This window comes from Artibeus jamaicensis, unplaced genomic scaffold (assembly GCF_021234435.1).
Source record: "Artibeus jamaicensis isolate MK-2021 breed Jamaican fruit bat unplaced genomic scaffold, CSHL_Jam_final contig_540, whole genome shotgun sequence".
Taxonomy (NCBI): domain Eukaryota; kingdom Metazoa; phylum Chordata; class Mammalia; order Chiroptera; family Phyllostomidae; genus Artibeus; species Artibeus jamaicensis.
This window is the reverse complement of record NW_026521879.1, coordinates 4,383,948-4,397,771: the sequence shown is the minus strand read 5'-3', so window position 1 is coordinate 4,397,771 and position 13,824 is coordinate 4,383,948.

Below are 13,824 nucleotides of genomic sequence, written 5' to 3'. Positions count from 1 at the left end.
TTCTTTCATCACCATTTATCCCTCTTCTACCCTCTTCTACCTCCTCCCTACTGCCGTCTTCCTCTTTAACCACTATACTGTTGTCTGTAACTATGAGTTTTTCCTTTGCTGAAATTCTTCACCTTTTGTACCCAAATCCAAACTCTATTCCTCTCTGACAGCTATGACTCTGTTCTCTGTACCCATGAACCAGTTTCTATTTTGTTCATTTTTTTTCACTCATTAGCTTCCACATACATGTGAAATTATATAGTGCTTGTCTTTATCTGGCTTATTTCACTTGGGATAGTACTTTATAGGTCCATCCGTGCTGTTGCAAAAGGTAACACTTCCTTCTTTTCTGCAGCTGAGTAGTATTTCATTATATAAATGTGCCACATCTTTTTTTATCCACTGGTATACTGATGGAAACTGTGTTGCTTCCAAATCTTGGCTATTGTAAATAACATTGTAATGAACATAGGGGTGCACACATTCTTTCAAATTAGTGTTTTGGGTTTCTTTGGATATATTCCCGAAAGTGTATTAGCTGGGTCAAGAGGCAGTTTCATTTTTGGTAACTTGAGGTAACTCCATTCTGCTTTCTTTAGTGGCTGCACCAATCTACATTCCCATCAACAGTGCACAAGTGTTCCCTTTTCTGCACATCCTGGCCAACACTTGTTAATTTATTAATTTATTGGTGATAGCCATTCTGACAGTCAGGAGGTGGTCGGTGTCTCATGGTGGTTTTAATGTGCGTTTCTCTGATGATTAGTGATGTTGAGCATCTTTTCAGATGTCTATTGGCCATCTGTATGTCCTCTTTGGAGAAGTGTCTATTCAGTACCTTTGCACTTTCTTCTTCGTTTGGTTTATTTATTTATTTAATTTTATTTTAATTGTTGTTCAAGTACAGTTTTCTGCCCTTTACCCCCATCCTAGCTAACCCCCAGCTCTCCCCACTTCCCTCCCATCTCCACCCCCCCTTTTGTTATTGTCCATGTGTCCTTTATACTAATTCCTTCAAACCTGTCTACCTTTCCCCTGAAATTCCCCCCACCTTTCCTCTCTGGTCACTGTCAGCCTATTCTCAATTTTAGTGTCTTTTGTTATATTTTGTTCATTTGTTTATTTTGTTGATTAGATTCCTGTTAAAGGTGTGATCATATAGTATTTATCTTTCCCTGCCTGGCTTTTTTTGCTTAGCGTAATGCTCTCCAGTTCCATCCATGCTGTCACAGAGGGTAGGAGCTCCTTCTTTCTCTCTCCTGTGTAGAATTCCATTGTGTAAAGGTACCATAGTTTCTTGATCCATTCATTTACTGGTGTCCTTTGCCCTTTCCTAATTGGGTTCTTTGGTTTTTATGGTATTGAGTTTTATAAGTCAATTTATCCTTATACATTTTGGATATTAAGCCATTATCAGGCATATCAGCAAATATGTTCTCCCATCCAGTGGGCTGTCTTTTCATTTTGTTGATGGTTTCCTTTCCTTTTTATTATGGTGAGGAATGTTCTCTATATTCTCACATTGCTGAGATTTTTTTTCATAAATGGGTTGCTGAATTTTATCAAATGATTTTTCTGCATGTATTAATATATCATGTGGTTTTTATCCTTCATTTTCTTTATGTGGTATATAAAATTATTTATTTGTGGATATTGTACTATCTTTGCATCCCTGAAATAAATCCCACTTGATCATGATAAGTGATTGTTGGGGACCACTATGCCTGGTTTCAGGAATTGTAAGCACCTCCCATGGCTAAGGATGAGCAAGTGACCTCTGGAATATGAGCTACAGAAGACAAAGCTTGTCTCTGATAGCAAATGCTGCCTCAGTTTCCTCCCTGCCCCCCAAAGCATGGTCAGAAGTCCATGACAGGTAAGTCTCCTTACAGAGAGAGGGGCAACCTAAGCCAGACTGGATCACTTGGGAGGACATCATGGAAGGAGTTGGGGGGCTACAACAAAGAGCAAGCAATGGACCCTTGCCCCCTGGCTATGTGACATAGCCTGAGTCCCCATGTCCTCTAGGAGAAGTACTTCCTGGCTCTACTCCATTTAAGCCCGAAAACCTGATGGGGAGGGGTGCAGCTTCTTGCCTTGCCAGATCAGATCCCAGGGAAAAATCTAGCATCACAAAGAATTCCTAAAAAAACTGTGAAATCTGCTCTGCTAAGAGTGCTTTCATTCATAAGGGCCCAAGCAGGAAACCCTAAAGTTTCTGCAAAACCCCCTTCCTGATAGACTCTGACTCAGACTAAGCCCTCAGATTTCTTTGAAATGTTATCTACTGTTTGATCCTTGCTGCCCTGTATTCCTGTGTATTACAACCCAATAAAAGCCCTGAAGGAAGGGGCTCAAGGCCTCTTTTTCCTCTGAGAAACTGGCCACCACTCAAGGCCTTTTTTTCCTCGGAGAAACTGGCTACCTCTCCTCCCCAAGCATATCATATCTTGGTAGTGTTTACTTTCATTCACGGCAGACAGGAGGACTTGTGAGAAAAGTCGCCCCTGCAGATGATCTTTTAATGTATTGCCAGATCCAGTTTGCTAATATTTATTGAGGATTTTAGTATCTATTTTCATCAGGAATATTGGCCCATAATTTTCTTTCTTTGTAGTTTCTCTATCTGGTTTTGGTATTAGGATAATTCTGGGCCTGTAAAATGAGCTCAGGAGACTTCCCTCCTCTTGAATATTATGAAGTAGTTTGAGAAAAAAAAAATGGTAGTTTTTTTTTTAATGTTTAGCTAAATTCACCTTTGAAACAATCTTGTCCAGAACATTTGTTTGTTGGGAGATTTTTTTTTAATGACTGCTTCAATTTTACTAGTTGTAATATGTATATTCAGATTCTCTGATTCTTCCTGATTCAGTTTGGAAGATTGTATGTTTCTAGGAATTTGTCCATTTCTTCCAAATTGCCCAATTTGTTGGCATATTATTGTTCATAACATATTCTTATAATCCTTTTTGTTTCTGTGATGTCAGTGGTTCTTCTATTTCATTTCTGATTTTATTATTTATTTATTTATTTATTTATTTTTATCTCTCTTCTTGTTGAGTCTGGTTAAAGATTCATCGATCCTGCTTATCTTTTCAAAGAACCAGTTCTCATTTTCATTGATCTTTTGTATTTTGTTTTTAGACTATTTCATTTATTTCTGCACTGATCTTAATTATTGTCTTCCCTCTACTCACTTCGGGCTTTTTTTGTTGTTCTTTTCCCAGTTCCTGATTAGAATAGTTACTATACTTGATGTTAGCCAAAAGACCAAGAAGCGATCTTTTTCCAGTTCCTTTAAGTGTAAACTTAGAATTTTGTTTGACATTTTTCTCACCTCTTGAGATAGGCCTATAGTGCTATGAATTTCCTTCTTAGCACAGTTTTCACTGAGGGTTGATCCCACACACAAACTGGCCAATGGCAACCAATAGTCAATTACAATAGGAGGACTCACATAACCTAAAAAGGACATTCCTAGAACACCTAGATCAGGGATCAGGGAGACACATCACTGGGTCCCACAGTGTACCTACTATATAAGGCCACCCCACAAAGACTGGGAGTCACAGCACATTTATCTAATACATAGAAACAAACACTAAGAGGAAGCCCAAATGGGGAGACAAACAAACGATCCTCAAATGAAAGAACAGGAAAACCCTTCAGAAAAAGAGCTAATGAAATGGAGGCAAGCTATTCAACAGATACAGAGTTCAATGTAATTGTTATAAAAGTGTTCAAGGAACTTAATGAGAACCACAACAGCATGAAAAAGACACAGAAACCATATAAAAGAACCACACAGGAATAAAGAATGCATCTGACCTCAAGAATACACTGAATAGAATAAACAGTAGGTTGGATGAGGCAGAGGATTGAATCAATGATTTGAAAGAGAAGGCACAAAAATAAACCACTTAATCAGAGCAAAAAGAAAAAATTAAAAAGAATGAGTATATGCCATGGTCAGGGGATTCACTTGGGTGAGAGTGTTGTCCCTTACACCAAACGGCTGTGGGATGGATCCCCAATCAGGTCACATACGTAGATAGTGGTTTCAATCTTTGGTTGGTGTGCATACAGAAGGCAACTGATCAATGTTTCTCTCTTATGTCACTATTTCTATCTCTCTCTCTGTCTCCCTCCCTCTCTTCATTCCTCCCTTCCTCTCTCTAGAAAACCAATTAAATTTTTTAAAATCCTTGGGTGAGGATTAAAAAAAAAGAATGAGGATATTTTAAGAGAACTTTGGACAACATAAAGCATAATAATATTTGCATTATAGTAGTTCCAGAAGGAGAAGAGAGAGAGCAAGGTATTGAGAAAATATTTGAAGATATAATGACATAAATTTTCCCTAACCTAGGGAAGGAAAAAGACACACAAGTCCGAAGAAGTAAAGAAAGTCCCAAAAGGGTGAACTCAAAGAGGCTCATACCAAGACAAATCATAATTAAAATGGCAAAGCTTAAAGACAAAGAAAGAATCTTAGAGCCACAAGAAAAAAAACAATTAGTTATCTACAAGGGAGCTACCATAAGACTATCAGCTGATTTCTCAACATAAACATTTTAGGCCAGAAGGGATTGGTATGAAATATTCAAAGTGATGTAAAGCATGGACCTACAACCAAGATTACTTTACCAAGCAAGGCTATCATTTAAAATTGAAGGAGAAAAGACAGCTTCTCAGGCCAGAAAAATATAAAAGAATTTGTTACCATCAAACCAGTTTTAAAAGAAATGTCAAAGTGCCAAAGAAGAAGGAGGAGGAGGAGGAGGAGGGGAGGAAGAGGAAGAAGCTGGGAGGAGGAGGAGAAAAGAAACAGAAGAACACACTTAAAAGAAAAAAATAGCATAAATATTTACCTATCAATAATCACTTTAAATGTAAATGGCTTAAATACTCCAATCAAAAGTCATAGTGTATCTGAATAGATAAGAAAATAAGACCCATAGTGACAGAAAATATATATGCTGTCTACAAGAGACTCAGCAAAAGAAACAGACATACTAAAAGTAAAAGAATGAAAAAAGATATTTCATCAAATGGAAATTTAAAAAAGGCTGGGTAGCAATACTTATATCTGACAAAATAGACTATAAAACAAAGGCTATAGTAGGAGACAAAGAAAGACACTGAATGAAAATAAAGGGAGCAATCCAACAAGAGACTATGACTCTCGTAAACTTTTATGCACTCAATATAAGAGTACCCAAATATGTAAAGCAAATCCTGATGGATATGAAGGGAGATCAACAACAATACAGTCAGAGTAAAGGATTTTGAAATTCAACTGACATCAATAGGTAGGATTTTCCAGACAGAAAATCAACTGGGAAATGGCAGCCCTAAATGCACACTAAATCAGATGTATTTAATTGATATCTTCAAAGGATTTCATCCCAAAGTAGAAGAATATACACATGCTCACGAAACATTTTCTAGGATGGACCACATGTTAGGACACAAAACAAGTCTCAGTAAATTTTAAAAGATTAAAATGATATTAAGTATCTTCTCAGATCATAAGGGTATGAAATTACAAATCAATCATGAGAGGACTTCCGGCCAAGATGGAGGCATAGGTAGACACACTGTGCCTCTTCACACAACTAAAAGAAGAACAACAACAATTTCAAAACAAAAAACAACCAGAAATGACAGAAAATTAAACTGTATGGGAGTCTGACAACCAAGGAGTTAAAAAAGAAACATGCATCCAGACTGGTAGGAGAGGTGGAGATGGGCAGCCAGGCAGAGAGGACTCTCGGCAAAGCAGAGGTGGAGGACTGGGCAGGCAAGACAGCAGCTGATGGACCCAGGGAAGCAGTGAATTGTGGAGCAAGGTGGGCAAGGCTGCAGCTGGCCAGCAGCTGGTAGACTGGCAAGGCGGCAGTGGGTGGAGCAGGTGGTCCCACATTCATGTGTGGATTAACTGAGGGGACACCAGGGGAGCAAGACAGACCTCACAACCCAGGTGCCAAAAGAAATAAAGCCTCAAGCCACCAATTGAAAACACCTGTTGGGGTTGAGGAGGCAGTGGGAGAAACTCCCAGCCTCACAGGAGAGTTTGTCGGAGAGACCCACAGGGTTCTAGAACATACACAAACCAACCCACCTAGAAATCAGCACCAGAAGGGCCCACTTTGCTTGTGGGTAGAGGGGGAAGTGACTGAAATGCAGCAGAGAGCAGAACTAGCACCATTGTTCACTCTGGACCCCTTCCCCACATATAGCACCACAAAGCAGCTATACATGGATTGCCCTGCCCTGGTGAACACCTAAGGCTCTGCCCCTTATATGTAGCAGGCACACCGAGGCAAAAAAAGAATGGCCCAAATGAAAGAACAAACAAATCAAAGCTCCAGAAAAAATATAACTAAGCAATGAAGAGATAGCCAACCTATCAGATGCACAGTTCAAAACACTGGTAATCAGGATGTTCACAGGATTGGTTGAATTTGGTCACAAATTAGATTAAAAAAATGAAGGCTATGCTAAGTGAAATAAAGGATAATATACAGGGAACCAATATTGATGGGAAGGAAACTGGAATTCTAATCAACGGTGTGGATCAGAAGGAAGAAAGAAATATTCAACCAGAACAGTATAAAAAAACAAGAATTTTTAAAAATGAGGACAGGCTGAGGAACCTTCAGGACATCTTTAAATGTTCCAACATCTGAATTATAGGGGTGCTAGAAGGAGAAGAGAAAGAGCAACACATTGAAAACTTATTTGAAAACATAATGAAGGAGATCTTCCATAATCAGGCAAAGGAAATAGACTTTCAGGAAGTCCAGAAAGCTCAGAGAGTCCCAAAGAAGGTGGACCCAAGGAGGAACAGACCAAGGCACATCATAATTACATTGCCCAAGATTAAAATGAAGGAGAATCCTAGAAGCAGCAAAAGATAAGGAGACAATTACCTACAAAGGAGTTCCCATCAGACTGTCAGCAGATTTCTCAAAAGAGACCTTACATGCAAGAAGGGGCTGGAAAGAAGTATTCCAAGTCATGAAAGTCAAGGACCTACATCCAAGATTGCTCTATCCAGCAAAGCTTTCATTTAGAATGGAAGGGCAGATGAAGTGCTTCCCAGATAAGGTCAAGTTAAAGGAGTTCATCATCACCAAGCCCTTATTATATGAAATGTTAAAGGGACTTATCTAAGAAAAAGAAGATAAAAATAAAAATATGTACAGTAAAATGACAGGAAACTCACAGTTATTAATAACCACACCTAAAACAAAAACAAAAGCAAACAACTAGAACAGGAACAGAACCACACAAATGAGGATCACATGGAAAGTTATCAACAGGAGAATGGGAGAGGGAGTGAGGGGAAGGAAGGAGGGTTTTCAGCAAGGAGGTGGAGTAGGGAGAATGGGGAAAAGGTACAGGGAATAAGAAGCATAAATGGTAGGTAGAAAATAGACAGGGAGAGGTTAAGAATAGTATAGGAAATGTAGAAACCAAAGAACTTATATGTATGACCCATGGACATGAGCTAAAGAGGGGGAATGTGGGTGGGAGGGGGTGTGCAGGACAGAGGGGAATAAAGTGGGGGGGAGAATGGGACAGCTGTAATACCATAATCAATAAAATATATTTTAAAAAAAGAAATCAATCACAAGAAAAAAAACTGAAACACAAAGACATGTTAACCAGCATATTACTGAAAAATATATGGGTCAACAATGAGATCACAGAAGAAATCAAAAGATACCTTCAAACAATATACCTTGAAAATAAGAACACAACAACCCAAAATTCATTTATTTTTAAATAAATTAATTGTAAAATTAAAATATTACTACTGTAATAGGAAAACTAGTATTACTTGTAATAAAATGGTAACTTTAAAAAATAAATACAGTTACAATATTGCAATAAAAATGTTAATTGAAATATAGAGAAATAAAATTTACTGCTAAATGCAAAGCTTCTTAACAGTACTAGTCTGTGTTGGATCTTGCTGGCTCCCACTACTCTCTCAGCCTTAGCCTCAGTGCCCTTCTTTTAGTCTCTCTGCCTTGGTTGTCCCTGTCACCAAAGCACATGTGCATATCCTAGTCTGCTGGCCTGGAATGCTTGTCCCTTTCTCTTTACTGGTTAATGCCACCCATCACAGAAGACTTTCCACTGAATAAGGCAACCCTCCTGTTTTATTATAGCTGTTCAGAGACCAGCAGGACATTCCTTGAAATGCATAAGTCACAAATGTCATTTTTGTTGTTAAAGATTTTATTTATTTGTTTTTGTTTTTAGAGATGGGGAAGGGAAGGAGAAAGACAGGGAATGATATATCAATGTGTGGTTGCCTCTTGCAACCTGGTACTGGGGACCTGGCCCGCAACCCAGGCATGTGCCCCAACTGGGAATCAAATCAGTGACCCTTTGGTTCACAGGCCCGTGCTTAATCCACTGAGCTACATCAGCCAGAGCTACAAATGTCATTTTATATTGGCTGGGAAATTAGTGGGTTAATTTTTGGCTTGCCTGCTATCCCATCTTCTTGAAGTCAAGGGATCAAGATCTAACACGGTGCTTTAGCACAGCAACCATGGTAGATAGTTACTGCACTGAATGAATAAATTTTTAAAACTAAGGTTTTTAAAAAATAATTTAAACTATATTTATATTTATATCTTTAAACTATAATTTAAAAAATATAGTTTAGCCAATTTTCCCACAGTTTAAATCTGCATTTTATCCCTGAGACCTTGTAAATTCATATTCTGATAACTAGTCCAGATAAATATTTCTTAAGGGAAATATTTAGCTATTTCCAAAAAAGTCAGGGGTTGGGGTTACTTTCTCAAGACATGGAAGAAAGGATATGAGTGATTCTGGGTCCTTTCGTGGTATAGCTTTCTCTGCATCTTTTCAGATACAACCATTTCAAATGTCAAAATCATCTTCTTTTGATCAGTGCCCTCACATCTCACAAAACCTAGTGAGAAAGTAAATTTAACCATTTAAAGCAAACACACGAGACTTCCACCAAGATGGAGGCGTAGGTGGAGGAACCACCTTGCCTCTGTGCACAACCAAATCTAAGAACAACTATTTTTAACAGCAGTCACAACCAAGCCACACGGAAAATCGACAATACGGAGTCCAAAGGACAACTAGATACTCAGCTGGACCGGTACAAGGAGCAAAGCCAGCAGCAGAACAGGTTAGCAAGAAAAAATTCCCGGGGTGGTGCACGGTACGCGCAGGCAGCCAAAGGTGCTGATCGCCAGCGAGCTAGCTACGGGAGCACACAGGGAAGAGGCGCTGCGGGTCGGTCGGTCGTGCGCATTTACGTGCGGAGAAACCAGGAGAAGGGAAGCCTGCTCGGGGCAGCAGCCTCGCACAATTCCGATCGGATAAACAGGCCCGAGGCGTGTGGAGTGACTGGAAGGGCTGGGCTAGCGGAGGGGACCGCCATTGCTCCCTCTCTGACCACGCCCCCACACACAGCGTCACAAACCAGCGACCTGGGTCTCCCCGTCCAGGTAAACAACTAAGGCTTCGCTCCGCTTACTTAACAGCACGAATAGACCAAAAATGGCTCTAGGACAACTCAGAGCCCCAGAACCGATAGATCTAAGCGATGAAGAAATAGCCAGTCTTTCAGATGCACAGTTCAAAACACTGGTTATCAGGATCCTTACAGAACTGGTTGATTTTAGCCACAAATTAGAGAAACATATGGAAGCTAAACTAATTGAAATGAATGGTAATACAAAGGAAACCAATAGTAATGGAAAGAAAATTGGGACTCAAATCAAGGGAGTGGACCACAAGGAAGAAAAAATTGATCAAACAGAAAAGAATGAAGAAATAAGAATTCAGAAAAATGAGGAGAAGCTTAGGAACCTCCAGGACATCTTTAAACGTTCCAACATCCGAATTATAGGGGTACCAGAAGGGGGAAAGGCACAGCCACCAAATAAGTGGAAAACTTATTTGTACAAATAATAAAGGAGAATTTCCCCAAGCTGGCAAAGGAAATAGACTTCCAAGAAATCCAGGAAGCTCAGAGAGTCCCAAAGAAGTTGGACCCAAGAAGGAACACTCCAAGGCACATCATCATTACATTAGCCAAGATTAAAATGAAGGAGAGAATCCTAGAAGCAGCAAGAGCTAAGGGGACAGTCACCTACAAAGGAGTTCCCATCAGACTGTCAGCTGATTTCTCAAAAGAGACCTTACAGGCAAGAAGGGGCTGGAAAGAGGTATTCCAAGTCATGAAAACCAAAGATCTACAACCAAGATTGCTCTATCCAGCAAAGTTTTCATTTAGAATGGAAGGACAGATAAAGTGCTTCTCAGACAAGACCAAATTCAAGGAGTTCATCATCACCAAGCCCTTATTATATGAAATGTTAAAGGGACTTACCTAAGGAAAAGAAGATAAAAAAGATGAACAGTGAAAGGACAGCAAACTCACAGTTATTAAGAACCACACCTAAAACAAAAGCAAACTAAGAGGACAGCTAGATCAGGAGCAGAACCATAGAAATGAAGATCTCATGGAGGGTTAGCAATAGGGGAGTGGGAGGAGGGGAAGGGGGGAGAAGGTACAGAAAATAAGTAGCATAGACAGTAGATAGAAAATAGGGGGGAGGGTAAGAATAGTAGGGGAAATACAGAATCTAAAGAATTTGAGACACGTGTTCATGAACTAAAGGGGGAAATGGTGGGGGAGGGGTATGCAGGGTGGAGGGGAATGGAGGGGAGGAATAGAGCAAATGTAATGGCATAATCAATAAAAAAAGTTTAAAAAAACAAACACACAATTTTTAAAATAAAAATATTGTTTATGCCTTTGTCATCCAAAATGATCTCGTGTTTTACAACTGTGCTGTATATGCTTGAGAACCATAGGAAGTTAAACAATAAAATTTTTCATTGAAACCCACATGGATTTGAATCTTAGGTCTGGCATTTACTAACTTCTGTAATCTGTGTTTCCTTATCTGTGACACAGTGATAATGTTACCAAACTGGTTCAGGGGCCCCATCCTTTGAGAAGCCAAAACTCAAAAAGTCAGAGTTTGGAGTAAGGAAAGGTTCGTTGATGGAGAAGGCAACGAATGAGAAAAAGAGACCAAGCAGTGCCTCAAGTCCATCTTGTTCTCTGGACTAGGTTGGTGTTTTTAAGGGGTTAGTGGGAACATAGTGCAGAAGTGCTGATAAGGCAAGTTTTAATAGGAGGACCTCAGAACTTGACCATTTATGATAAGGAGCATCAGCACCTGATCTTCCTGGACAGGTGACCCTTTGCTTCTGACAGAGTGCTGGTGTTCCAATTCAGGTTATGTCTGGGGAGGAGGACTAGGGGGGGTGGGAGGGATTTGGTCCCAGGTGCAGCTGAAGATCACAGTTAGTTCTCTGAACATGCTTCAACGGTATGGCTTGAGGTTTTGGTCTTTTATCTCTGAAAATCAACTCAGTATCCTGTTAAACAGGATGGGACCATTTGGAGCTGGTTCTGTGGTTACAATAACAGGAACTCCCTCACAAGATTTTTCTGAGGATTTTGTTAAGATAATAATGTAAATACGAAGCCCAAGATCTGACTAATTTATGATAAGCATTAAATAACTACTTATTATTGCCATTAGTGTGGTTTATAATACATACTACCTTCTCTTGTGAAGATGAAAAAAGTGCTATGCATGTCAGGAAGCTTTTCTTTAATCAGGAAGAAAAAGGTTATCCAATATACTTTTCCTAATTTAAAATAGAGCATCATTCCTTCAATATTCGCTTTTTACCTTCATTTAGTACAAAAATGAAAAATTCAGATAACAATTATGTAATAATAAACTCAATTTTATTTTTAAGCATAACAAGTGCAGCTGAAAACAGAAATGTAGAAACTGCGAATTTATTTTTCTAGGGTTAATAACAGAAAAGGTTGGGTGCAGAGACATCTGTGATACTCAAATTATTTTTTAAAAGTGTTGCTTTAATGAAAAGGATGTTAAGGTTTTTGTTATTGTTAAATGAAAACTCCTTCACCGGTTTTAATCTTTACTCAAACATCACGTCTCAGTGAGGCCTGCCCCACACCCCTCTGGGGAAGTCCTGACCTTCCTCCCTTATCCTACTTTATTTTTCCTATTTTAGTAACACTTACTGCCTTCTAGCATTCTACTTCATTTGTTTATTTAATGTAGTTTGGTTTCTATCTCTCCATTAGAATCTCTACAAGTTCTGTCTCTTTACTTCGCAGATGCACTCCCACTCTCTAGAACAGTGCCTGGCCCACACTGGAGCTCAGTAAGTACGTTGTGAATATAAGAGTACCAATGGCTTTGACTACCAAATGCCTTTTTATAGAACAGTTATATTCTGAAAACATTTAATAAAATCCTGAGAAAAAGCAGGGGGAAATAACGATGGATAAAAGAATTACCGTAATAGCATATATGAGCTCATACTTGAGGCAATGAAAAAGCTAAATGATGGCACTAAGAAGCGAGCTGGGGCTGACTTCTTGGTGCATGTCCAGGCAACATAGGAATAACCCTGCAAAGGAATAAATCGGAGTCTAATTCCAGTTCTCATCATGACTTGCATGTGTGGAGGACACATTGTTCCACTGTGTGACGTCTGTTCCTCGAGCTATACCCAAACCAGAACAGAGGTTGCTTTCCAAAAACCCCCTTAGAGACTATCTCGCCATAATTGTTGTTCATCTTGACTTATCAGCACCTGTCCCTTGCCTACCAATAGGTGCTGGTTCCTGGAACAGCCCATCGTCATCACTGGTAAAACATGAAGCAATCACATACCCAGTAGCATTCACGTACTAATATCCGTGACTACCTCTACCCCCTTCTGCCCTGTGTAATTCTTTGGCACCTACAAACCATACACAGAATACCCCCTTCATCTCACAGCCACACAAGACAAGCCTTGCATATAAATTGTCCTTAATGAACTCTATTAAATTGCCAGACTGGAGCGACCAGACTCTTTCCTTGGTCTTTTTCTGCTCTCCATTTATGGAGGTAGATTTTCAGCCTCACAACTTTTTCATTGGTCTGCATGTTCTAAAAGTATGGAATTAGCAAGATATGTTTCCATTTATAATTTAAAAGTCTCATCCAACAAGGGATGTTTAAGTAGAAATCACTGTCTTGTCTTCACAGTACACATTTTCAGAATTAAGTGTAAGCTGTATTTCTAACAGTTATTCAGTGTTATCAACCAACCTAGTTAAACTGATGTCTAATTAGAAATGGAAATCTATTATGTGAGTAAAATTTATATGATCTCCAGATGTATCTAGAAACAGAAAACTATAATACACATATGTTCTCTCTTAGTGTACATATGTAAAATATTTTAAGAAAAGAGTCACAGGTTCTCTTCCATATGTGAAAACTTACTTCTTTATAGAAATTTAACATAGACAACTTGTCTTTATTTTATAAAATGAATTGTTTCAGGCATGACATGTTTAAATGGATTTTAGTCAATCCTATCACATTTTAAATGCTCAAGAAACTCATTATTCAAAGAAACCCTGGAGTAAAAGAAGAATTGTCTTAAACAGCTAACTTTCTATTAATTTCAAACCTGTCAGGAATATGATATTCTATTTCTGTTCTCAGAGCAATAGAAATAAATACCCTTTCATGATAGGATTTAAGCAGACAGTGGAAAGACATCTAGGATCGTGGATGTGAAGGAAAAATGGGGAATGCCTTCAGTCGAAAACATTCACATTTTTGTTTACATGTAAGAAACCTCTCCTTACTACATACATAGATATGTTTTCTCTTTCACTATGCGGTCTTCATAATTGTATTCCAAATC